This window comes from Equus przewalskii, chromosome 1 (genome assembly GCF_037783145.1).
Source record: "Equus przewalskii isolate Varuska chromosome 1, EquPr2, whole genome shotgun sequence".
Lineage (NCBI taxonomy): Eukaryota > Metazoa > Chordata > Mammalia > Perissodactyla > Equidae > Equus > Equus przewalskii.
In genome coordinates, this window is record NC_091831.1 from 65,855,342 (window position 1) to 65,880,022 (window position 24,681).

At 46.9% G+C, this 24,681-nt stretch overlaps 1 long non-coding RNA gene across 2 annotated transcripts; it reads left to right on the forward strand.

Annotated features, from left to right (window-relative positions):
• The first annotated feature begins 5,898 nt into the window (after nt 1-5,898).
• Nucleotides 5,899-23,319, forward strand: LOC139082361 (uncharacterized). Of its 2 annotated transcripts, XR_011538275.1 has the most exons (6): nt 5,899-6,141; nt 11,603-11,816; nt 13,216-13,305; nt 14,139-14,263; nt 18,316-18,475; nt 20,070-23,319. It is a non-coding gene; the product is annotated as an uncharacterized lncRNA (long non-coding RNA). The 2 variants fall into 2 exon arrangements; XR_011538274.1 differs by lacking the exon at nt 13,216-13,305.
• The last annotated feature ends 1,362 nt before the right edge of the window (nt 23,320-24,681 follow it).

Sequence of the window (24,681 nt, forward strand, 5' to 3'; positions counted from 1 at the left end):
GGCTGAAGAAAGAGAGCAGCGTGCTTTTCTTAAAGTGATTCTTCCAAAGGGATGAGAAAGGCGGAGTCCGCGCGCGGGGTGCTTGAGAGCGGGAGGCAGGATCGCGGGACAGGCAGTAAAGCAAATGGGAAAGCAGGGTCCAGGACAGACAGAGGGACTCCTGTGGGGTGACATTCTCTGTGGGTGCTGCTAATGAGGAGGTGCCAAGCTGTCAGGAAGCAGGTGAGGGGTGAGGGGGAAGGGGGCAAAATAACAAGCGCCCAAACATCGATGTTCGTCAAGCCCCCAAAGGCATGGGCATGCAGCATGGGACGGAGCTCCGGACTTGAGTTTCCAGGGGCTCCATCCAACTGCCAAGGGAAGGCCTGGGCTCTGCCACCAAGCTGGCCTGGGCCTCAGGGACAGAGACCCTGGGGAAAGTCTTACTCTAATCCCCTTGAGAGAGAACCTGAGAGTCTTGGCCTCACTGGTCCCACTGACCAAGTTTCCACCCAACCCACACAAGGCTGAAGATCCCCAGGGCTCCCATAGACAACCTACAGCTCTCTTTCCACATTACACCACCCACCCTGAATTTTCCACAGACTCGCTTCGCTGTTCCAAAACACCTCCCCACCAGGTCCTCAGACACCCGCATTTATACACACACACTGCCTGAGGGTAAATTTGAAAGAAGGAAGTTGTACAATTCTTTACCTAATTCGTCAGCTACCCCATCTGTCTGGACACTCATCTTTATCCTTCTCCCTCAAATATCCCACCTTTTAGCTAAACCTGCCAACTCACTATTCCTCAAAGTCACCAAAATTTTTGCTTGTCTCCATTCTTTTGCATATGTTGCTCCCTCTACCTGGGACACTCTTTCTCCTTGCCCATCTGAAAACCTTCCCCTTAAAGTTCAATACCGGTTCATAGTCACTCCAGCAGGGTAATGGCCTTGATCAAACCCTCTTACAACAAGGTTCCTCCTTCTACAGCTGGGCTCCAGGACTCTCTCTCTCTCTTCTGACTGTACACAGTATTGAAGGCCCCAGCGTGTTGGGTGAGAGGTAACAGTCTGCCTGGCTGCCTCACCTTGTCTGCAAAGGCCTCAAGGACAAAGACTCTGGCTTCAAAATCTTTGGGCCCCTGGTGCTGGCCATAGAGCCCAGCTCACAGCAAGTTATGAGAATGAATCAAGGGTTCCATCTGGCTTTCAAAACTTTCCAGGTTCCTCGCTCACTTGCCTCCACCTGCCAGACCCCATGCCAGGCATGTTCACTCACTTGCCTTTGCTGAGAAGCAAAAGGTGGGTTGATATGCTGCTGGACAGAAGAGAGAACTGAAGCTCAGAAGGAAGAAGCAGTGTGCCCCAGTCCTAGAGCTAACAAGTGGCAGAGTTTTGAGCTTGGTCTTCCTGGGGCCAAACTCTCCCACAGCCCCACACCACCTCTGAGGGAGTCAAAGTTCATGAGCTCACGGGCATAAGGTTCAAGTTTTGTTGTAGACAGCACTCCAGTGACCAGGGCCGAGACTTAGGTGAGGTGAGAGAGGTGCAAAATTTAACAAGGCACTTGTTCTCAGGTTCCAGTCCTGCCTTTGCAAACCCTGAGAGTGAGGGTCTCCTTGAATTTTGTGCCCTAGACACCTTGCCTGCCACACCCTAGCCCCCACTGCTGAGGACTCGCATCAGCCATGTAGAGGGAAGGGCTTTGGTTTTGTCAAACGTTTGGATTTTAGGATTGACTGTTGATTTGCTGATTCATGAGAAGGAGCCTTCCAAGCACCAGCTCTGCGCCAGGCACTGGAGGCAGGGGGGAGGAGAGAGTTGAGGGGAAAGAGATGCAGAACATTCCTCGTGTTCAGGAGGTCAGGAGAAGGGAGGGTGCTCGGGGCAGAGGAAATAGCAGATGGAAAGGCATAGTCAGGAATGCACAGGCCTGTTCTAGGAGCCCCATTTTACCAAGGTGGTTATGCGAAAGACTGAGTGGCAGCTTGGCACCTGGAATGTTCCAGCACAAGCTATGGGTATTGCATTTGGGGGACAGCAAAGTCAGTACCTCTGGAACCAAGGGGCTGGGTTTCCCGGATGAGGGCCTCTGGCTCAGGGCAGCGAGTGCCGGCAAGTCATGTCCAAAGCAATACCGTCTTCAAAACTGTCATCCTAACCTCAGCCAGGCCCAGTCCCTGTGAGTCAGACGGGGCCTCAGAGGACATTTGTCCCCTCTAGGATGGGCTCAGCCTGCCCTAGCACTTGCCGGGCAACTTGTCTTGCTGAAATTTCACAGAATATGCAAGGCGGTGGCAGAGTATTCTGGACCAGCACCGCTGCTCATACCACAGCAGGGCAAGACCCCCCTTTGTGGGGCCATGGCTGGGAAAGTCATCAGGCTGGGGGGATTGGCTGCGATTTCCCCCTTAAAGTTCCTCTGCTCCATCCTCTGCTGTGACCCATAAATTCACCAAGATGAAGTCATTCCCCAGTCGGGGCTGTAAAAAGTCAGCCTCATAGCTAGGGAGTTTGCAGCCGAGTTAGATTATAAAATAAAGCCGGGGGTTCTGGAGGAGGAGGGTCAAACCTGCCAAGCCCTGGGGGAGGGGAGATGCTGTTCTCTTCTTTTTAACAAGGGCCAGCAGGTTTTCAACTTTGTAAGACTCCTTACCCCACTCCCCCATGTGTCCCTGACTCCTTTTTGTAAGGAGTCATTCCTGTAACCACCGAGGTGCTTCCTCAGCATCAGAAAATAAAAGTAAAATAGAAATTTCAAAAAGAAGGCTGAAAGTTCTCTTTTTCCTGCTGAGTTTGAAACATGCCTCATTATTCTTAAGTGTTCTGAAATTTGACCAGAACCTGACGGTTAAGAGAATCTCCAGAACCAGCGGCCTTCCCCTCGGAGACTGGAGCAACATGTGGTTCTGGGGAGACTGGCTTGGCCTGGTAGCTAAACGGACCTACCTGCTGAATGACAGTCAGACTCAGCTTTCTCATCTCTATGATGGGCACAGGTGAGTTGTTGGGGCATCACATTACCTAAGGTCTCCTCCAGCTCGAACAGTCCTCAATAGCTTCATTCACCCAAAAACTATTTATCCAGCATCCTCTGCATTTCAGAAATTGGGATGCACCCTGGGATATAGCAGTGAGCTAAGCACATGAGACCTGGTTCCAGCCCTCTTTACCTGGTAAGGATTGAGTGTCTGGTGCGCTCAAAAGTGAGGGTGCTCTCTTGTCCTTGTCACCTGTGATCATGAGAATGACAATGAAGGCGAGAATGGTGATGTCTCACCTGTGCAATGGCCTTACAGCTCAACAAGCACTCCTGTGGCTTCCTTTCACACGGCCTCCAGACATCAGGACAGAGGAATTGAGCTCAGAGAGGACAATGCGGGTTGCAGACACTGACAGTCATTGACTAGACAGAGGCTTTTCACCCGCTCCCCTTCCCTGACCCCAAGCCCAAGTCTCTCTTGCAGTGGGAGGAGACGGGAACGAGCTTCTCAGCGTGTTGAATACCTACTGTGTGCCAGGCACGGTGCTAGGTACTTGTACGTGCATCTGGTCTTTAATAACCTTGGGAAGTGTGTAACAGCCTTGCTTTGCAGATGAGGATCCCCAAGGGCAAACAGCTAGGGAAAGTCAGAGCCATAATTTGAACCCAGATCTATGTTATTCCCAAGACAGGGTTCTTGATTGCATCTGACTTCTGAAATTTTTATAGCGCTGTGAAACATGGAGCTAGAAGGGACTTTGACAGACATCATTGCCTGCAGCCCATGTCTCATGCCTCTCTTCTTCCTCAAGTAGGAAAGATCTCTTTTCTTTTCAGTTTCCCTGGAATTCTTTGAATAATGACCCTTTCGGTTAACTTCAGCAGTGTACAGGTAGGTGTTTAACACTGCTCTCAAAAACACCCCAAAAGCGTTGATTTGTATAGCATTTGCTGATTTCCATGGCGTCATACTCTTACCATAGCCAATTTCAAGCTACCAATGTGAAAGCAGAGTTAGGTAGTATTCCTACCAGCCAGATACAACAGGTGTTATAGAGAAGTATCGTATTCCTACCAGACAGATACAAGGGTGGAGACATGTCCTTGCCTTCTAGATGCCTCACCTGGAGAACCTGGCAGTGCTTTGCATGTGGTAGGAGCTTTCTTATGGCTAGAATGCAGTTCTCACTGAGTGTCCCCAGGTGTCTTAGAAACAAGCTGGGTTTTGGAATTGCCTCAGAAGGTCTTGTATTGGAGCCAGAAGAAGACTGCACCATTAGCCATTGCTGTGTAACACATTACCCCGAACTTGAGTGGCTTGAAACCATAAACATGTACTGTCTCACGGTTTCCGTGGGTCAGGATCCAGGCTTGGCTTAGCCGTCTCCTCTGGCTCAGGACCTCTCACAGGCTGCACTCAGGGTGAGGTGAGGGGCAGTCATTTCAAGGCTTGACCGAGGAGGCTCCTCTTCCAAACGCACTCAAGTGATCGTTGGAAGAGTCTGTCTGCTTGGGGATTGTTGGACTGGAGAGCTCAGTTCCTGACTGGCTGTTGGCTCACGGCTGGCCTCAGTTTCTTGCTGCATGAGTCTCACCATGGGGAGGCCCACAACATGGCAGCTGGCTTCCTTCAGAGGGAGCAAGCGAGAGAGCGAGAGAGGATGCCCAAGATGGAAAACGTAGTCTTTTTATGACTAGTCTTGGATGGGACATCCCTTTACGTCTACCGTATTGTATTCATTAAGACAAATTCTCTGGGCCCTGCCCACACTCCAGGGGAAGGCATCACACAAGGGCATGAATACCATGAGAAGGGATCACTAGGGACCATTTTAGAGGCTACCTACCCCAGAACCTAAGTGATGACAATAGTAACTACTCACATTGATTGAGCGCTTCCTGTGCTCTGGGAACTGTTTTCAGTACTTTCCATATAAAGTCTTATTTGGTCCTCATACAACCCAGGAGGTTGGTTCTGTGAACCTCATTTTATAGATGAAGAAACTGAGACTTCAAGAGGTTATGCAATTAGCTGCAAACCACCCAACTAGGAAGCCAAAAGAGCTGTGGAGTTGGCAGTCTGCCTCCTCCAGAGCCCACACTCCGGGACCTGGACTACCCCTGCTGAGAGATCATTAGCAACTCAGGCATGCTTCCCTTTTTGTGGATGAAAGTCTGAGACCCAGAGAGCTTAAGTAACTGTCTGAGGTCACACAGCAAGTTAGAAGTAGGGGTAAAATTCAAGTGTTAGTGTCTCCTGGGTGTCCTGGTTTCTGAAGGAAGACTAAAAAGGTGGGCAACAAATCCATAAAGTAGTATTAGACTGTCCCCTCTCCCTTTCCGCTCTCTAGAAGTTCCAGGGTGAGTGATACTTGGCCCGACTTTGACCATCAGCCGCAATCAAGCTTTCCTTCACCCTACGTGAAGGTGATGGCCCTCAGTTGTCCCTATAGCTAATCCATATCCCTTTTCTAGGATACTTAAGCTTGTCTTAGCGGGGGAAAAAACAAACAAACCAGGCCTTTCCCAGACATCAGAGTAATGGACTGGCTTTAAGTTCTCCTGGGGGCTTAATAAAAGGTGATGGTTTGGTAAGGTTTCTGTGGTAGGCCCTTCTGTTAATACTTATCTAGCTAATGTGTCTTCCAAATGGCCAAAGCACAGCATTCAGGACATTGAGGAGATTTTGTGATGTTGCTCTACATATGGTATTTCTGCAATGGATTTCTTTTTCTTTCCACTTGCATAAAGTATTTTATGATGAAGGTGGTGATGCCAAGGGAATAGAGGCAAGAGGAAAGGTTAGGATTTCACAGGACCCAGCCTGAGACATTTTTGGAGCCCAGAGGGAGCCAGGCCTCACATTCTTGAACACAAGGGGAAATAGGAGGTTTGGAAGTTTAGTGAGACGGAGAGGCCTGTGGCTGACAAACACCAGCTGTGCTGAGTGCGTATCACATCGGGGCCTGGCAGACATCTTCTCCTTCAAAACACACAGGCCATTAGCAGGCTCACCCCGAAAGGATATACTAGGAGTGGATGCATGAAATTCCTGCTGATGCGCGGGAATCCCCAGACTGAAGCAGCCCTCCCTGCCCTTGTCAGACCGGGAGAGAACTGCACTGAGGGGCAATCTGAGCACCAGGAAGAAGTTCCATCTTACAAATACCAGGTACCAGATCTAGGCTCTACTTTTAACAAATATACTCATTCCATGTAGCTGAATGTTTGCTTTGTGCCAGGAATAGTGCTAGTGCTGTAGACACAGGATGAATAAAAGAGTCAGTGCTGTAAGAGAACTCCCAGCCTAATGGAAGATGCAGATGGCACCTAAAGCAACGGCAAATGTACAATGTGATAAGTGTGTAGACAGAATGCAGCCAAGAGTGGGATGGAAGCATGGAGGGAGGACACAGAATTAATCTCAGAAATGGAGAAGGCTTTTGGAGGATCAAGCGTGAGCTGCATCTTGTAGGATGAGTGAGGGTAAGAGAGAGGTGGGCATGCAAAGTCACAGAAGATGTTTCTTTGTGGGCATGTAGGAGGCTTTCTCTGAGATATATGCCTGGGAGCAGAATTGCAGGGCAATAGGGTACAAATACCTTAATTTCACTAAATGTGTCTGTATGACTCTCCCAAACAACCACAACATAATTCCTATAGCTGCACACGACGGGGTGTATTTCCCCACCTCCTCACCAAGAGCTGATGTTTTCTAACTTTCTACTGTTTGCCAGTCAGGTAGGGTACAAAGTGGTACCTCACCTAAAGTGCATTTCAGTGCTTTCTTGACAGTTTGACCACCTCTTCAGAAAATTATTAGCATTTGGGGTTCTCCTTTGAATTGTCTGTTCATATCCTTCGATCATTTTTCTGTTTGTTTTTCTTTTTCTTGCTGATTTGCAGAAATTACTTGGACAATCTACTAACTACTCATTTGCTAGTTTTAGACTTTCCCAAGGTCTTCTCCCAAATTGTCATGCATCTGTTAAGGTTTTTAATGGTGCACTTTAATGAGCACAATTCTGATATAAATCCATTTGTTTTTTCCCTTACAGTTTGTGCTTTAGGGGTCTTAATTAAGAAATAATTCATGACTCCAAAGTTAAAAAAAATTAGTTTTTTTTTATTATTTAATTTTTATTTTTTATTATTTAATTATTTTATTTTTTTATTTAAAAGTTTTTTTATATTAGTTCTTGGTCTTAATTTTCATACCTGGGTCTTTAAACCATTGTAATTTATTTTTTGTAGAGAGAATGAGATAAGGATTCAACTTTATTTTTCTCTGCACAGGATGTTACTATTGCTAACATAACTTACTACATAATTCATCCTGTCTCCTCATGATGTGAAGCTGAGTCTGCCACGTACCTGTTGGGAGACAATCCTTCATGTGGCTCTTGCATTTCTGCACATCTTGTGATCAGAGGCTGTGATAGATTTTGTTTTCAATTAATTTTTTGAGGATGTTTATATAGCAAACAACCTTAGAAATAGAGACAATGTCTCCATGCAGAGCAAAGAGCAGATTTGTTTACTGCCCAGTATAACAAAGAGACCATCTCCCTCTGGGGCAAAGGACAAGAAGGCTTATTGATCCTTATGAAGATTTGGGTTTCTTAAGCTAGGAGTTCCTCTCTTGTTACTTAACCCACCGTGTGTGCAGGCATCTCCTAGACCCCTTCCTGTTGGTCTATAGGAATTGGGACTCTGGGAACCAACAGAAATGCTGATACTCTGGCTACTACTATTGGTGTGAGCAGTAAAGTGCCCTTTGTCTCTGATCCAGAGATCTCATGCAGTTTGCCAACAACTATGAAATTGTGGCCAGCTAACTTGTTAGCTTGCAGGTAGCATAAAATCTTAGACTCTGAACAGTCCTTGACAATACCAAGTTCTCATCTGTACTTGGGATTCTGTATACTTTTTTATTATCACATTTGTCTTTTTTTTTTCTTTTACACCAGTACCACCTATTTTAACTACCATGACTTTGTAATAAGCCTTGATGTCTGGTAAGCCAAGCTCCCAACTTCGGTCTCTGTCAATATTGACTTAATTATTTGTTAAGATTCATTCTCTTATATAATTTTTGCAATCAGTTTAAATTGTCTGTAAAATCTTGTTGGGGTTTTGATTGGAATTATTTTGAATTGTGCAGATTAATTTGGGGGAGAACTGACATCTTTATAAATGTTAAGTTGCCTCATTGGTGAACATGGAGTATATTTCATTTCCTCAAGTTTAAATTTTCTCCATAAATGTTTTCTACATTGTTTAGTAGGTCGATTACTACTTTGTAGTTCTCATTGCTATTGTAAATTATATCTTTTTAAAATTACATTTTCTTGTATTTAATGGAAGTAGAAGAACATTATTACTTTTCATGTACTGATCTTGTACATAGTAAAGTTGTTGATTTTTCCTTTTAGTTCTTAGAGTTTGCAGATTGGGGTTTTCTATACAAATTATCATATCATCTATAAATGATGGAGAAGAGGTGTCTTCCTTTTCCCTCTGTTTACCACTGTTTTTCTTTTCTTTCTGTGTTAACGAGAACCTCTAGAATCCTGTGGCACAGTATTGACAGCTGCTCTGCTTGTTATATTCCTGATCTGAAAGGAAATTTCTCCTAAGTATGATGTTTTCTCTACATGTTTGCTATATAGCCTTTGTCAAATTAAGGATGTTCTCATCTATTCACTTTTGTAAAGTACTTTTTAAAAAATATAAGTTAGTATTGAACTTCATAATTCAGCACTGACCATGTTGATGGTTTTCCCCCTTTTTATCACTAATAGGCTGAATCACATGAATAGGTAATCCTTGCAATTCTGGGATAAATCCTACTTAACCATGATGCATTTTGAAAAATATACCATTATATTCAGTTGTCTAATCATATGTTTAGGAGTTTTGCATCCATGTGGACCATTGTGCAGATTTTAGTGTTCACTCTGTGTGAAATGGACAGTCACCAAAGGCTTTCCAGTGGAGGAATGACAAGATCTGATTAACATTTTTGGAGAGGATCATTCTGGCTGCAGTTTTGAAACTAGAGGATAGCACACATGGATGGAAGCAGGGAGAAAAGTTAATTAGCCTATTATTTTTTCAAATCCAGATACAAAATCATGGTTTGGAGCATGGTGGCAACACTCAGAAGGATGGGGAGGCTGGATGCTGCTCTGTTTTGAAGGTCAGGCCAGCAGGGTGTTCTGCTAGATTGAATGTTGCATATAAGAGAAAAAACAAGTCAGGTTTTTAACTTGAGCCAGTTGAAGAACGGAGTCGCCACTGAACATGATGAAGAATGCTGCAAGTGTAGCAGATTGTGGGATAAAAAGGTGACGGGTGGTTACTGAAATGAGGAGTTTACTTTGGGCCACGGTAATCATACTGGAGAGCTAAGGAACACACTGCAAAGCTTAGAGGATCTGTCTGCAGGTTAAGCTCCCATAAACACTGCCTGGAACTTTGCTCCAGAAATTGTTTGATGAGGGACCCGCCATGCTGCTGATGCCCCGTCATCATTGCATGCTAGGTAAAACAGGATTTCAGATTCACCACGATCATAATTGCTATCAGCACTATGCCACTTCCATACCTAAATGCAGCTGTGGAATCACTGCTGCTCTGAGGACCTGTTAAGGCCTCTTAGCTTTCACCTGCACCACCAAACACAGACTCTGTGCTGAGTTTTTTCCTCCAGTTCCTCACCCTAAATCCAACTCTCCAGCAGGTACATCTGACTAGTGGGGTCACATGCTTGTGCTAGCTGCAAAGGAGGCTGGGTAAGTAAGTGTTCTGACTTCTGTTTTGGGAAGACAGAACTCATAAAGCAATACACTTATGAAACACAACAAGGGTGTTCACAAGACTCTAGGCAGTTAGAAAACAGGAGAAGTAGCTATCAGAGTTCTTGGATCACCTTTAATGCCCCAGTTTTGCTGCTTTCATCTCTTGTGGTTTCTTTTGCTCCAATTACTTTTTTTATTCATCCGTATTTTGTATGTGTCCATGGACTGTCCCTTTTTATGCTGAGTATTATCCCATTGTATGAATGTACCACAATTGTTTCTTTCTTTCTTTTTTTTTTGAGGTTGATGGACACTTGGGCTTTCCAGTTTGGGGCTATTATGAATAAAGTTTCTTTGAACTAGAAATTTGTACTAGAATTTGTGTAGACATGTATTTATTTTTCTTAGGTAAATGCCTAAGAGTGGAAATGCTGGGTTATCAGATAGGTGTATGTTTAGTTTTATGAGAAAGTGCCGAGAAAAGCTAGTTGTACCATTTTATACTCCCACCAGGCGAGCATGATAGTCCCAGTTGCTCCACCTCAAACATTTCCTCTTCCCAGGATTCAAGCCCAGGTCTGTACCACTCCAGAATATGTTTGTGGGTGCTCTTCCTGCATTTTGGCATCGGGATCTGCATGTTCTTTGCTATAAGGACAACTCTCATGTCTCCACAAGGGAGAGCGTACTGTAATGCTTATTCTCGGGCTGACCTTGGTCAAGTCCCTTCCCTGCCCTGGACAGCAGGTGCCTTTGTGATGACAAGAAGCTCTGAGAAGATGATTGTTTAGCTTCCTCCCAGCGGTGACATTTTCCCATCAGCCTGTCTAATCTATGTTGGGTCTTGGTTTCCTTTTCCATCTGTCACTTGACACCATGCAATTGATTACATTTCTTTAACTGCCTTGGAAAACAGCTTGTATTTTTCAAAAAAAGGCTTTAAATAAAATAAAGCTTCATTTTGCTGAAAAAATCGAGAAAAGTGGAAGGGAATATGGCAGTTGCCATACACCTACTATGTGTCACACCTTTACGAACCCAGTCTCCATTTAATTGTTGAGCACACCCTTTAGTGCAGTTCTTCTGAGTGACATTGTCACCTAAGTGCCTCTTTTCCCTCCACCTCCACTGCCCTTCCTGGAGCCAGCCCGGTGGCTTGTTCCTTGCCTCATTCCTGGGAGCCCCAGGCCAGCCTATTTGAGACTGCTGCTCACCCTGCTCTCACCAGCGAGCTCGCTGCTTCCTCTCCTGCTTCACTTTCCCCCACATTACCACCATCTAACTAACATTTATTTTTCTTATATACCTTTTCCTTCTCTCCCCCACCCCCAACTAGAACTGAAACTCCATGAGGTCAAGAATGTTTGTCCCTTTGGTTCACAGCTGTATCTCATATATATACTAGGCACTAAGGAAGCAATCAATTGATACTGAATGCATGAATGAATAAATAAATGAATGCAAAGAAGAAACAGAAGTTCTGAGAGTGATTATCTTATCCTTGATCCTGGTGGTGAGTCACACGCCTGGGAACACAAAGGTGAACGAGGCCTGGTCACTGCTCATCTAAGCTGATAGCACAGTCTGGTGGGCAAGGCAGATGGGCAGTGACAAGCTGTGATGAGATCTCAAGACCTTGACCCCAGGCGTCTGGTCTTTCTCTGATCCAAGCCATGCCAGCACCCTGAATTATTTCAGTTTCCATGGGAATTCATGACCACAGGATCACTGTTTAAAGTACAAATCACAGCACACTACCCCTATTTAGAATGTTTCTCTGACACACAGTGCTTTTCATATGCCACCCCAAATACTCCACACTTCCTACAGTGTCCTGCGTCCATGGACTGGTCATGCCTCGACTCCAGCCTTGACAAGAGACTCTCCCTCCTCCCATCTGTGCTCTAGTGAGTGAACAAGCCAACTGAAGCCCCTCGACTTGCCTTCTGCCGTGAGTACCTTCCCTACCTCTTCACTTCGCTGGTCTCTGTGCATCCTCCGGATCTCAGCTTAAAGTCACTTCCTCAGTGAAGCCATGCCTCAGGTATGTCTCCTTCTGGGAGGTGTCTCCCCCTCCCCTGTCTAAAGAAGCCCTCCCTTCATCCTCAGTCCCTGAATCCTGCCTTATGTTCGATACCTGGCCAAACAGTATAAGTAATTATTTATTAGCTTTCTACCCCACCAGAAGATAGGGACCTGTCCCCTGCTGTAATCTTAGGGCTAGAACAGAGTTTGTATGTCATTGGCCCTCAATAAACACACACATGAAAAAAATTAATGAATTCCTTTGGCTAGCTTGGGTCCCTATTATGTATTCTTAGAGTACTAGGAAGCTGTCTTTTGATGTGTTTTTATCCTTAAAGATTATTTACGATTATCTGTTTAAACTATCTTTTCTGCAGAATTCCAATTTCACCAGGGACAAGAACTGTCCTGTCTATTTGCAGGGGCTAGCACTGTCTGCCATGTAGTGGACCCTTAACAAGCCCACGCTGAGTCAATGAATGAGGTAGCGATGAGCACACCAAGGGCATCAGGCCCCCGTGTGCCACTCAAGATTCTCTGACTCTGCCAGTGTTAAGGCTGGGGTGTGGTTTCCATCGAGCTACAGTGTCTACTTCTCAACTGGTCAAAACTTGGAGTAAAGGGGCTGGCCCCGAGGCCGAGTTGTTCAGTTTGCACGCTCCGCTGCAGGAGGCCCAGTGTTTCATTGGTTCGAATCCTGGAAAAAAAAATAAAATAAAATCTTTAAAAAAAAAAAAAACTTGGAGTAAAGATGTAAATGATTAATTAGCATCCTCAAATCCCAAAAGTGCTATAAACAAGGTATACATAAAGTACTAGAGCAATATCCAGGCCACATGATACCCTAGCATAGAGAGTTGGGGGTGGTCAGGGAAACCCAGAGAGAAGAGAGGATATCTAAGGTGGCTTTGAGGGAGAAGGAGGAGAATGCTCAGGGAGAAGTCAGAGCAGGATATCACAGGCAAAGGGTCCACACAGGCACTCTCATGTGGCCATGCAGTCCCTTGTGTTGGCCATGTAGCTGCTTAAGGGGTGATGCCAGGATGGAGGCCCAGGTCTCCTGTCCCTGCAGAAGATCCTGAGCTCATTCATCTCCCTCCCAATTCACTTGGATTCTCTGGGTATGGATTAGTTCAGAATACTTCAGGCTCCAAGTAATGGAAAGTCTAACTTGTAGTCACTTCAACAGAAAAGATTTTTCTTTTCTCATATGACATCTGGAGAAAAATGAGTGCTGGTGTTTCAGTGCTTCAACAACACCAGGGCTAACATCTCTGGGAGTCTTTTTGTTGATCCCTAATACTTGTTGCCCCTGATCACAGGATGGCTGCTGCAACTCCAGGCATCATATCTGCAGTCCAGGCTGGAAAAAGAGAATCAGTATAACCTGCCTCTTCTCTCAATTTTTATCATGAAAGCAAAAGCTGTCCCAGAGACTTTCAGCTCCTTAGCCAGAGCTTGGTCCCAAGGACATCCATCACTGCTACAGAAGAGGATGGGAAGTGGGTGTGAGTATTTAGCTGGACACATTACTGCTGCTGAACAAAATCAAGGTCCTACTGGCAGAGAAGAGGAGAGAGTGTCCACCTTAGAGTCTGAATCCCAATCATGTAATAAAGGTGAACCCAATGATATCAAGGGTGGCCCCTTCCAGGGACCACCTCCCTAACAGCCACCTGCTCTATCACATCCAAACTCTGCTTTCTTGGCAACACAAAAGCAGACTTGCAGGTGGGCTCTGGACCTTGAGAATTCCCCCAGCCACTGCCTGGATTAATTCTCCTTGAGGCAGCTCTGGGCCCAGGCCAGGACTTTGCATGCACCTGGAGTTCTCCTGGCAGTGCTGGCCATTGTACAGGTCACACTGCAGTGCTGGTGCCAGGGCTGGACTCAGAGGCCCCAGATGACCAGCCCTTCTTGCCTGACCTCACTCTCCCAGGCCCTTACATATGTGGCCCCATTGTGGGGGGGTTGGAGGGGATGAGATGAGCATCAACACTCTAGATTTGAGACTCAGTTGACAAGTGCAGAAAGGGCCACCTGACCCCAACCACTAAGGCCCCAGCCCTACCCACTACTCCATCCGCCTCCATTCAGAGCTGAATCTGTGATGAACAGGGAAATGCAGTTAGGGCCTGGAAAGAATCCTTTGCTCTGACCTCACTCTTCCCCTGACAGCCTCAGACATGTCTCTTCCCATCACCGGTCCTCAGTTTCCTCACCTCTAAAATTGGGAATTACACTATTCCTTTGATATCCTGAAAAGATTCATGCTAGAGTAGACTGAACCCCAATTACAATCCTATATAATTGTCTCTGTGTTTTCTCCCTCTCTCTCTAGCTATATGATCATGGACCAGTCATTTTCATCTTCTCTGTGTCTCATGTTGCTCGTTTGTAAAATTGGAGGGTGACAGCCAAGAAATCCTGCCTCAGCACCAAGGTGGGCTGCCCTGGGAGCACAAGGTATGGTGTGCAAAGGACACAGAGATGAGAGGAAGGTGCAGCCCCAAGGTGTTTGTCTGGGCTAAGGCTGAGTGCATAGGAACTCCATCTGCCCAGGGCAGTGGCCCAGAGAGCAGGCTGCTGGCACATGACTGGGAGACATGCTGGGCCTGCCACACACACTGCCCATCTGCTCCTGGCAGGTCAAAGTTCTGGTGAAGGGTCCCGTGAGGCCAGCCTCCCTACACACAAAGGCTGCTGCTCAGCCAGGCCTCTCCCTGGCCCCAGGACCACCCCAGGGGCTCTGCAGGGCCAGGGCTGATGGCACAGACAGGGGACAGAAAAGATGGGGAGAAGATCCCAGAGCCCTGAGCTCCTGTGGTCAATTAAGCCATCTGCCAGCCATGGGGACCAGCCCACCCAAGAGGGAAGTGCACTGTGTTCCTGGTGTACAGGAAGTGAGTCGCCCGGGGCCATCTGGGATGTGTTTTCAAGGAAATCTTGAAAACTGCAGCTCCAGCCAGAGGTAAACAGGATTTCATTAAATCATGCCTGGCCCAAGGAACAGAGAGAGGGTCTAATTTCACCAAAGCAGCTATGTTCTCCGTGTAAGGCTCCTGCCGGCCATTTTGGGAAAAGACACCCCTCCTCAGAGAAGACAAACAGACATGTCTGTGTCTGGTCTCCTCACTAAGCCCTCAGGCGCCCTGTTGCGCTCAGGAGTGTGCGTGGGTGTGGGTGGGTGTTGGCGTGCCTGCCTGCCTAACCTGACACCCACCCATTTGTCCAGATCACCTGTGTCCAGACCTGTCCAAGCACCTGTGACGGCTGCTGAGTGAAGTGTTGTCATTGGCTGGACTGGGTTAATCTCAGGATACCTCTCTGGGGTAGATATTATCATCCATTTTTTGCTTTTTAAAAATAAGGAAAAGATAACTTTGGGAGATTCAATACTTTATCTAGTGTCGTGTGGCCAGGAGGAGGTAGCCCTGAGATTGAAATCCAGGTCTCGTCGCCCAGTGTCTAGTCCACAGGTCAGCCCTCAGGATGTGAGCCTCCAGGCTGCTCCTCCAAATTCTCTCTATCTGCTTGAGACGAGCATTCACGGTCTGACTCTACCTGGCTCTCGTGATGGCCCTGGGAGGTCACCAGTGCCAGGACTGTGTCCATTCTGCAGATGGTAGAAATGGGTCAGTGAGGCTGGTTGCTAGCCCAGGGTCACTTCACCAGTTTGGGACCAGTCTGGTTGCAGATCTTAGAACTCTTCCTTCTCCTCAACTGTGTCGGACAGAGAGCCACACACTTGCCAGGGGAAAGTTCCAACTAATTTTCTAAGCATTAATTCCTACATAAAGCCCTCATTTCCAGGCTTGTGGGCAAACACTTGGAACATGGTCTCTCCCCCAGCTCTTCCCTTTGTAGCTGGGCCCCTAGGCCCTCCAGGTGGGCTTCAAAAAAAAGTTTCATGTTTCAGGCGGTGAGGTCCCACTGGGTCCATGGAGCTGTGGACATGGGTCAGCACCTGAGCATATAGCCAGCGGGTCCTCACTAGCAGCCTGATCCTAAGTAATTCTCCACCCCACCTGTGGGCAGCGCCTGGACCTGCACCTGGCATTTCTTCTCCAAGGTTCTGTGTGCTGGCTGAGTGAAGCAGGAGGTAGCACAGGGCTGCCACAAACCCCACAGAAGCCAGAAGTCTGTGGAATGGGCACCCCCTCCCAGCCAGAAAGAGAGACACTCTTTCAGTGCTCCCCTGGGCTGGCACATTTTGTGACATGCATTACCTTGCTGACCCTCAAATAACCTGATGACAAAGATGCTATTCTCCCTCTTTCACAGAGAGAGAACCTGGTTGAGAGAGGTTACGCAGCTTGCTCAGGGTCACACAGCTGGGAAGGAGCACAGCTAGCCTTTGAACTTAGGGCTTGACACTAGCAGCCATGAGTGCTCCTCTGCCCTGGTGAACCTCAGAGCAAGGGAGGGATCCCAGGAGCCATCTCTTCGCCCCCAGGAATTCAGCTCTGGAAGACAGTGGGTGCAGGTGCTGAGGCCCACCCTCTTCTATTGAGGATGGGAGAACCAGAGCCCAGGGATGCGGAGGACTGGTCAATGTCACAGCGAAGTTGGCTCTGCCAAACACCTTCTCTAAGAGCCCACTGGAAGCTGAGTCCTCTCCAAGGCACAGCTGAGGGAGACTGTGGACAGCAAGAAGCCTGTGCCCTGCCCTCCAGGGTTCCAGAAGGAGCATATTCACAGAAGAGCATGGGTGGGTTCTGTGCCTGGGGCCATGCTGGCCCACTCCTGCCTGGTGCATCTACCTAACCTTGCCCATGAGTTCCCTTCCAGCTACATTTCAAAGCTCCCTGAACCTTTCGTCCCTGTCCTTCCAGTGATGTACAGTCTGGTCCTCACTCCCTCTTCTGTTTTACGTGCTATGAAGAGAGAGGCAGTTTAAGAAGTCACAGGGGAGGCAAGTTAGCCGATAATTGAAGAGGCATCTGACTTCAAATGCTGAGAGCTGGCCCCAGCTCTGCCACTTATGTGATGATGAGCCTCTCCCAGCTAACTCGTTGCCCCCCAGGCCCCTTCCTCAGCCTCCCCAGGCATGCATGGACTCAGCCAGGACAGGAGCGTTGAGCTCCGGCCTCAAAGCTCTGTGTGGAAGTCTGAGCATCTTAGGGGCCCTTGTGTCATGTTATTCTTCTGCTAAATACCACCCGAGACTCCTCAAGCTCTAGGAGAAAGCACTTAAAGCCTCAAGCAAACTTCCAGCCTCATTTCTCATGGATTCCCTCCCACTACATGGACAGCTAGGTGGGTTGTTCTTTTTCCAACATGTGAATCTCTGAAGAGGAAAAGTTCAACCCAAAGCATCATGAACAGTGGCTGCTCCTAAGGGGTGTGAGTGTGTATGAGCGTGTGTGCAAATGTGAGATCTTGAAAATGGCTGGAGGTGACCAAAGGTAGCTGGTAGTTACTCAGGAACACAGGAAGAACATGGGAAAAGCCGTCATCTCCAGGGTGACTCATGCATTCACTTACGTCTTCACTGAGCTCCTTCCTTGTTCCACACAGGGCCAGCAGCTGGGCTAAATGGTGAGCAAAGCAGAAACATCCTTGCCTTCTCAGTTCCTGCAGCCTGGTAGAGAGGCAGACAATGCCTACATACATGAATAGGTAATTACATGCTGAGCAAAGGCTAGAAAGGAAAATACAGGTTAGGGCCTGGGCCTTGCTTGCTCAGCAAAAGCCCCCAAGCCCATTGCAACCACATGACTTTCTGGCCCCCTTCTGGGCAGGACACCCAGCCGCTAGGATCTTCAACAATCCAGGGCCTAGCCAGCCCGGATCTTACCTTCTCTCTCTTAAAGAACATCACATCTTAAAGGGGCATAGAGCCCCTCCATGTGAGCTATTGTGCCTAGGAACGCTGGTTGTAGCAGGGACAGCCTCTTGGCAGGCATATAGCCTTTGTGTCCCCCGCCTATATAAGAGATCCCCTCCCTGCACACAGTTGTGGGCGCATGTTGCTGTCCAGCCGGCCACCACCCCACCTCGCTGTGAGCAACTCCCAGTGAACCTCTATGTCTCGTTCACTGACTCCAGTTCTTTTCTTTTCTCTCTCCGCAACCTATCCCGCACTGCTCACCCAGCTGGGCATGTGGCCAGACAACAGGCTAATGTGAGCCGTATGTGAAGGAAAAGTTGAACTAATCTGGAGAAGAGAATTCCATGAGAAAGTGATCTCTGAACTAAAATCTGAAGGATGAGTAGAGAAAGTTAACAGGGGAAAGAGGAGAAGGGGAGTAAGAATTTTCTTGGCAGAGGACATGGCTTGTGCAAAGGCCCTGTGGCAGGGAGGAACATGGCACAATTGATGGGCTTAAAAAAGGCCCAGGTCACTAAGCTCAATGAGTAAGAGAAAGAGTAGGGCAGCTGAGCATGGAAAGGCAGGTGGAGCAAACTATGGAGGACACTGTGGGTCAGGTTAGGGACTTGTCCTTCCTCATAGCTCAACGGAAACCATCAAATAGTTTGAAGCAGGGAGTAACATCCTCAGATTTGTGTCTTAGGAATGTCACTCTGACAGCTTTGGTGGATGAGGGGTGGAGAGCGGAGACAAACAGACGAATAAAGACCACATCTGTTTGGGAGGACTTTGCATCATCCATGCAGAAAAGAGATGGCCGTCGCTTGGTCAAGAGTGATGATGAGAGAGTTGGAGAGAAATGGGTGAGTTCAAGAGATGCTTAAGAGTTCAAATCAACATGACCCAATAAATTTTATTAGGAGGGGTAGGGTCATAGGAAATATCCAGGCTGAATGGGCAGCAGTTAATGGAAATAAGAAACAGTGGACATGGTCACTCTTGGCTTATTTTTCTAAATGCAGATGCTGACTCTTGGGAGATTATAGGAGGACAAAAGTGCATGTCTAGCTGAGGAAGAGATGAGACCAGAATAATATTCAGGTGTGGGCCAGAGTTGGCAACTGGGGCAAAGAGGGGCTGAAGAGTCAGAAAAGCTGTAGCCATTCCGGTCCACGTCCCTTCTTTCTTCCTGCCTGGTCCGGGCATGTGTGATGATGCCCACAGGGAGGGGAAGAGGCTGACTGCACACTCTTTGGTCTCAGGTGGGGCATAGTCCCCCTTCCCTCCCTTCATCAGTGCCTTCTTGCTTCCCCCTGTACTGCTCAGCCTGTGGGCCAGTCCTATGGGGGTGCCTCCCCTGCTCCCACTCTGCACTCCCCTGCCGTGGCAGCTTACTAGTCATGTTGGCCGTCCCACTTAATCCTCCCAGCAGCTCTTTGAGGAATGTACTAGTAGGATGTATACCCATTTGGCCGATGAGGAAAATTGAAGCTCAGAGCAGTGACTTAATTTGCTCGAGGTCGTGCCACTGGCAAGGGCAGATAGGAGCTGGAGCTCGGTCCTATCTGAGTCCACAGGCCAGGCTTAACCTCTAATCTCTACCGGCTTCTCCCCGCTGGTTCCTCAGCCCCACAGCCAGGCCGGGCCCCAGCTAAGGGCGTGAAACCGAACCCCACGTGCCCACCTTTCCCAGACTCCTTCCCTGTGACTGAGGGCTCCTGGCACCTCTCACCACTCCTGGTAGGGTGGTGGTGTCCAGCATGAGAAATAGCTGCTGTAAACCAGGATCCAACTTTAACTCATCAACTCTAAGTTACTCTTAGGAATCTGAACAAAATGTCACCCTAATTTATTCTCTTCATGCCCCATGTCCCTCTAAGAGTCCTAAACAGTGAGACACCCATGGGGCGGTAGACACCATGCACCACACAAAAGCCTCCTTGTTATCTCAGCCAGCCCCCCAAGTCACAGCACCTCTGGAGTCCCCAAAGTTAGGTCCCAGCAAAGTCCATTCCCAGAGCCCTACCAATCCATGAGCCATGAGGACCTCATCCCCCAGCCTCCTATCCAGACCTCCTGGAGCCCCAAGCGCGCCCTACCATGACCTCCGGTGTCGGTTTGGACCGGGCACTTTCCCTCTCTCAAGTTCCCATACTGGAGAAATCATGAATTTGGACTAGAGAAATTCTAAGGTCCCTTCTAGCTCTAAAATCCTATGTTCTGTCTAGAAAATGACCAAAAAATGGCATATCCCATTCCAAATAAATAAGGAAGGCTATGAACACAATCTACCCTCCTCATCACACGTTTTTGATGAATTCCTTGATGGAAATTTCACAGGGAGAGAGCCTTGCCTGTTTGGGTTACTGCTCTATCCGCAGAGCCCAGGCCGGAGCCTAAGACACAGTTGGGGCTCAGTAACTGTTTAGTGACTGACTGGCTGTGTTCATTTCCTAGGGCTACTATAACAGAGTCCCACAAACTGGCTGGCTTAGAACAATGGATATCCATCTGCTACAGATCTGGAGGCGAGAAGTCCATAACTAAGGTGTCCTGAGGGCATGCTCCCTCTAAAGCCTGTGGGGCAGGATGCTCCCTCGACTCTTGCAGCTTGCGCTGCTGGTGGCTGTCCATCCTTGCTGTTCACGCCGAGGATCTCTGTCTCTGCTGTCATGTGATCATCTTCTCCCTGTGTCTCTGTTTTCTCCCTTCTTATAAGGACACCAGTTACGCTGGATTTAGGCCCACTCTAAGGACATTATCTTAACTTGATTACATCTGCAAAGACCCTACTTCCAAATAAGGTCACATTCACAGACATGGGGCTTAGGACTCCGTCATATCTTTTTGGGGACATGATTCAACCCATAACACTGAATAAATTCCCCAAATGTCCTGGGATATTCCATTCCTGACTTCTGTTTCGGAAGGGCTCCTGCTGGAGTGGGCTCAGTGCCACTTCCCGGCAGAGCCGTGTTTCCTTTTCAGGAGCCAACACAGCCTGATGGTGGTGATGGTGGGGGTGGGGGCCTCTTCTATTTCTAGATTGCTAAGGCTGGAAGGGACTTGGGGCCCATCTGGGCCACCTCCTCATGTGCCAGGAGAGGAAAACAGAACTAGAGGAGGGGAGGGGCTGGCTCCTGGGCCCAGAGGAAGCAGTTAAGCCTGCCCCATTTCACCTTGGTCACCATTTACATTCTGCCTGGATTCTGGATTATTTTCTGGATTCTAGAAAGGACTTAAATGAGGCTGACAGGGAGCTTGTATCATTGCCTGAATTTGAAGCCATGAATCATGCTGTGTCTGTGGGAGCTTGTGAAGGAGAAGCTAGAACATATTTGTTCAAATTAAATAATTCTTGATCCAATGTGGCGACTATCAGCCAGCCTTCTGTGCTGAGGGCAGGGGCTTCTGGCATGAGAAGAGAGAAGCCTAGGAGAAGAGACAGCAGATGCTGTAGAGGGGGCTCCAGGTTGACTCCGGGCCCTGGGCTCAGCATGTCTGGGTATGGTAGATGGGTCCACCAGAAGTTTATTAGGATGCTGAGCGCATTGGTTTTCCACTGCTGTCAGAAAATTACCACAAGCTCAGGGCGTCATTGAATCTGTCAAAAACCAGTTAGTCATATTTGTGTCTGTTTCCAGGTTATTTATTCTGTTTTATTGATGTATGTGTCTATCTCTTACCAGTGCCCTGCAGTTTGATTACTGGAGCGTTATAGTAAGTCTTAAAATCAGGTAGTGTCAATCTTCCAAATTTGTTTATTTTTCAAAATTGTTGTGGCTATTCTAGTTCTGGTTCCTTTTCCTATAAATTTTAGAATCAGCTTATCTGTATCACAAAAAATTCTGCTGAAGTTTTGACTGGAAATTCTTTAAATCTATGGAACAAATTTGGGGAGAATTGACATCTTAGCTATGTTGAGTCTTGCAATCCAGGAACACAATATGTCTCTCCGTTTATTTAGTTGTTACTGCTTTCAGCAGTGTTTTACAGTTTTTATCATGTGAGTCCTGAACATGTATTCTTAGATTTATTGCTAAGTATTTAATTTTGGGAAACTTTTTATAAATGGCATTGGTTTTTAAAATTCTAGTTTCCAATTATTTATTGCCAGCATATAAAAATATGATTGATTTTTTCATGTTGACTTTATATCCCACAACCTTGCTAAACTCAATATTAAGATGATTATTTTGGTAGGTTCTTTGCGATTTTCTACAGTCATGTCTGTGAATAGGGATAGTTTTATTTCTTCCTTTACAAGCTGTATGCTTTTTCTTTCTTCTCCTTGCCTTATTGCACTGTGACTTCCAGTATGATGCTAAATAACAGCAGCGAGAGCAGATGACTTTGCCTTGTTCTCCTTGTGGGGAAGCATTCAGTCCTTCATTATGGAGTCTGATGACAGTTATGGAATTTTTATAAACAATCAAGTTAAGGAAGTTCTCTTCTGGTCATAGTTTGCTGAAAGTTTTTATCACAAATGTATGTTGAATTTTGTTAAATTTTTTTCTGCATCAATTGGTATGACTGTGTGGCTTTTATTATTTAATCTATTAATATGATAGCTTGTATTGATTAATTTTCAAATATTGACCCAGTCTTGCGTTCCTGAGATGAACCCCGTTTGGTTGAGGTGTATTACTCTTTTTACATGTTGCTGGATTTGATTTGCTGACATTTTGTTGAGTACATTTGCATGTTCCTGAGGGAATTTGTCTATAGCTTTCTCTTCATGCACTGTTTTTTTATGGTTTTGATTTCAGAGTAATGGTGGCCTTATAAAATGAGTCGTGAAGTGTTCCTTCTATTTTCTGGAAATGATTTTGTAGAATTGGTGTTAGTTCTTCTTTAAATGTTTGGTAGAAAATGGCAGTGAAACTAGCTTGGCCTGGAGTTTTCTTTTATGGGTGAGTTTTTTAACTACAAGCTCTGTTTCTTTAATAAATACACAACTATTCAGGTTACCTATTTATTCCTAGGTACGCTTTAGTAATTTATTGCCTTCAAATAATTAGTCCATTTCACTTAAGTTGTCGAATTTATGTGCATTGAGTCATTTGCAGTATTCCCTTTTCACTTTTTTAGTGCCTATGTGACTTTTGGGTTTTGAGGGAGCTTAAAAATAACACCCCATCTAATTTCTCCCTGCCCAGGAAGGAATCAGGCAGCCGCCTTTGATTCTGATAAAGCCATCTTGAAGGACTTGCTTAGCTCTAGATAGGAGGCTTGCTAACACACCTGGAACTGTACTCATCCATCTAATCACAGTTGTCACAGGCTCCCGTATACAAGCCAGCCTCTAAAACATGTGGCTTGGAGGAGAAGATGTGCTCTCTGCAGGTGTTCGATCTGGAAGCAGTGAGAAGAAAAGAGATGAGTCCCTTTGCTGGGGATTGAATGCTCATGTCCCACAAAAATGCATATGTTGAAACCTAATCCCCAATGTGATGGTATTTGGAAGAGGGGCCTTTGGGAGGTGATTAGGTCCTGAGGGTGGGGCGCTCGTGAATGGGATTAATGTCCTTATGAAAGAGACCCCAGAGAGCTCCTTTGCCTGTTCCACCACATGAGGACACAGGGAGAAGGTGGCTGTCTAGGAAGCAGGAAGCAGGCCCACACCAGACACCAAATCTGCTGGTGCCTTGATCTTGGACTTCCCAGCCTTCAGAATAGCGAGAAATAAATGTTTGATGTTAAGACACCCAGTCTATGGTGTTTTTATTACAGCAGCCCAAACGGACCAAGACACCTTGCATGCCCATTTCCTACTCATACAGTCACCATATGAGTCAGGGGGAGAGAAAACAAGAGTGTTATGCTAGCAGAGGTCCCACAGCTTGGAAGCAGGAAGCCAGGGGAAAGGAGATTCCTCTCCAATAAGGATTTTTGGTGAACTCTCATGAACTGTACTCTAGTGACTCCTGGAGAAGTTGGGGAGGGGTGGCCTGGTGGTCCTACAACAGCAGGTGGAAAGAAGAACCAAGTAAATCTCATTTGTTAGATTAATGTCATATGCAGGTTAATGTCTAACACAAGTTAGAAAAATCACAGTGTGATACATTAAATGCTAGATCAGACATTTGTGACAATGTTGTGACAATATGGAGGAAGTGGTAACTAAGGGCAGGGGTCAGAATTAGGGTGGGGTCAGGCCAGGCTTCATGGAAGGGGCATGACTTATGCAAATAACGGATGGGAGACTGAGGTGGATAGAAGAACTCAAGGGGATGGGGCATAGGGAGGAATGGAGGGAGACGAGGCAGGAGAGATGGGTTGGAATGAGATGGAGAAGGATTTTAAATGCCACGCTGAGATCTGGATGTACCCTTTTAGGGAGGAGGAGCTAGGGAGGCGTTCATCAAGAATACTGCTGGGTTAGGCACACCAGTTTTGAGAGTAGTGAAATATCTCCATACCATTAGCAAAAAGCCAGGGTTGAAGGCCTCCTAAGTTATTGCCCTCCCGCACCCACTCTCCTCCACTCTGTTACCCTCCCCCAGGGCCCTTGGACTCCACCACCATCCAGTGAGTAAAAGTTACTATCTGGCCCAACAGGCACCTGCTTTGGCCTCTAGCTGATGCCCATTCTGATGATCTGGTTGGCTGGTGCCTGTGCTTGCCTCTCCCCCTTCAGTAGCCATGAGGAGAACATTATGGAAAAGCAAGACGCAGCCTGGACAGAGACCTTGCTCTTCAGCTGCCTGTCCCCAAGCCCCTTCGTCTGGATGTGGCTGGCACAAGGCCTCAGGCCTTGGAGAACTCTCCTTGTTAGGATTTAAAAACAAAACCATGGAATTTCTATAGTTTTTTAAATTTTGTTCCCTCAATACATTAAGAGTTCCCGGAGAGAAAAGTAGTTCCTTTGGAACCTGCAACACTTTTAAGTCAAAAAAATATCTGTCAAGGAGGAACAAGACAGAATTCCTTGTGATCAGATGCTCTTGGTTCTACAGCAATTTATCAAAGCCCATCTCATCAATTAGAGAAATATTTGAAAAATCATCACAGCTCCGGCAAGCGCCTCATGTATAATTCAAAGTGATGCTCTGGATGAAGTGAGGAA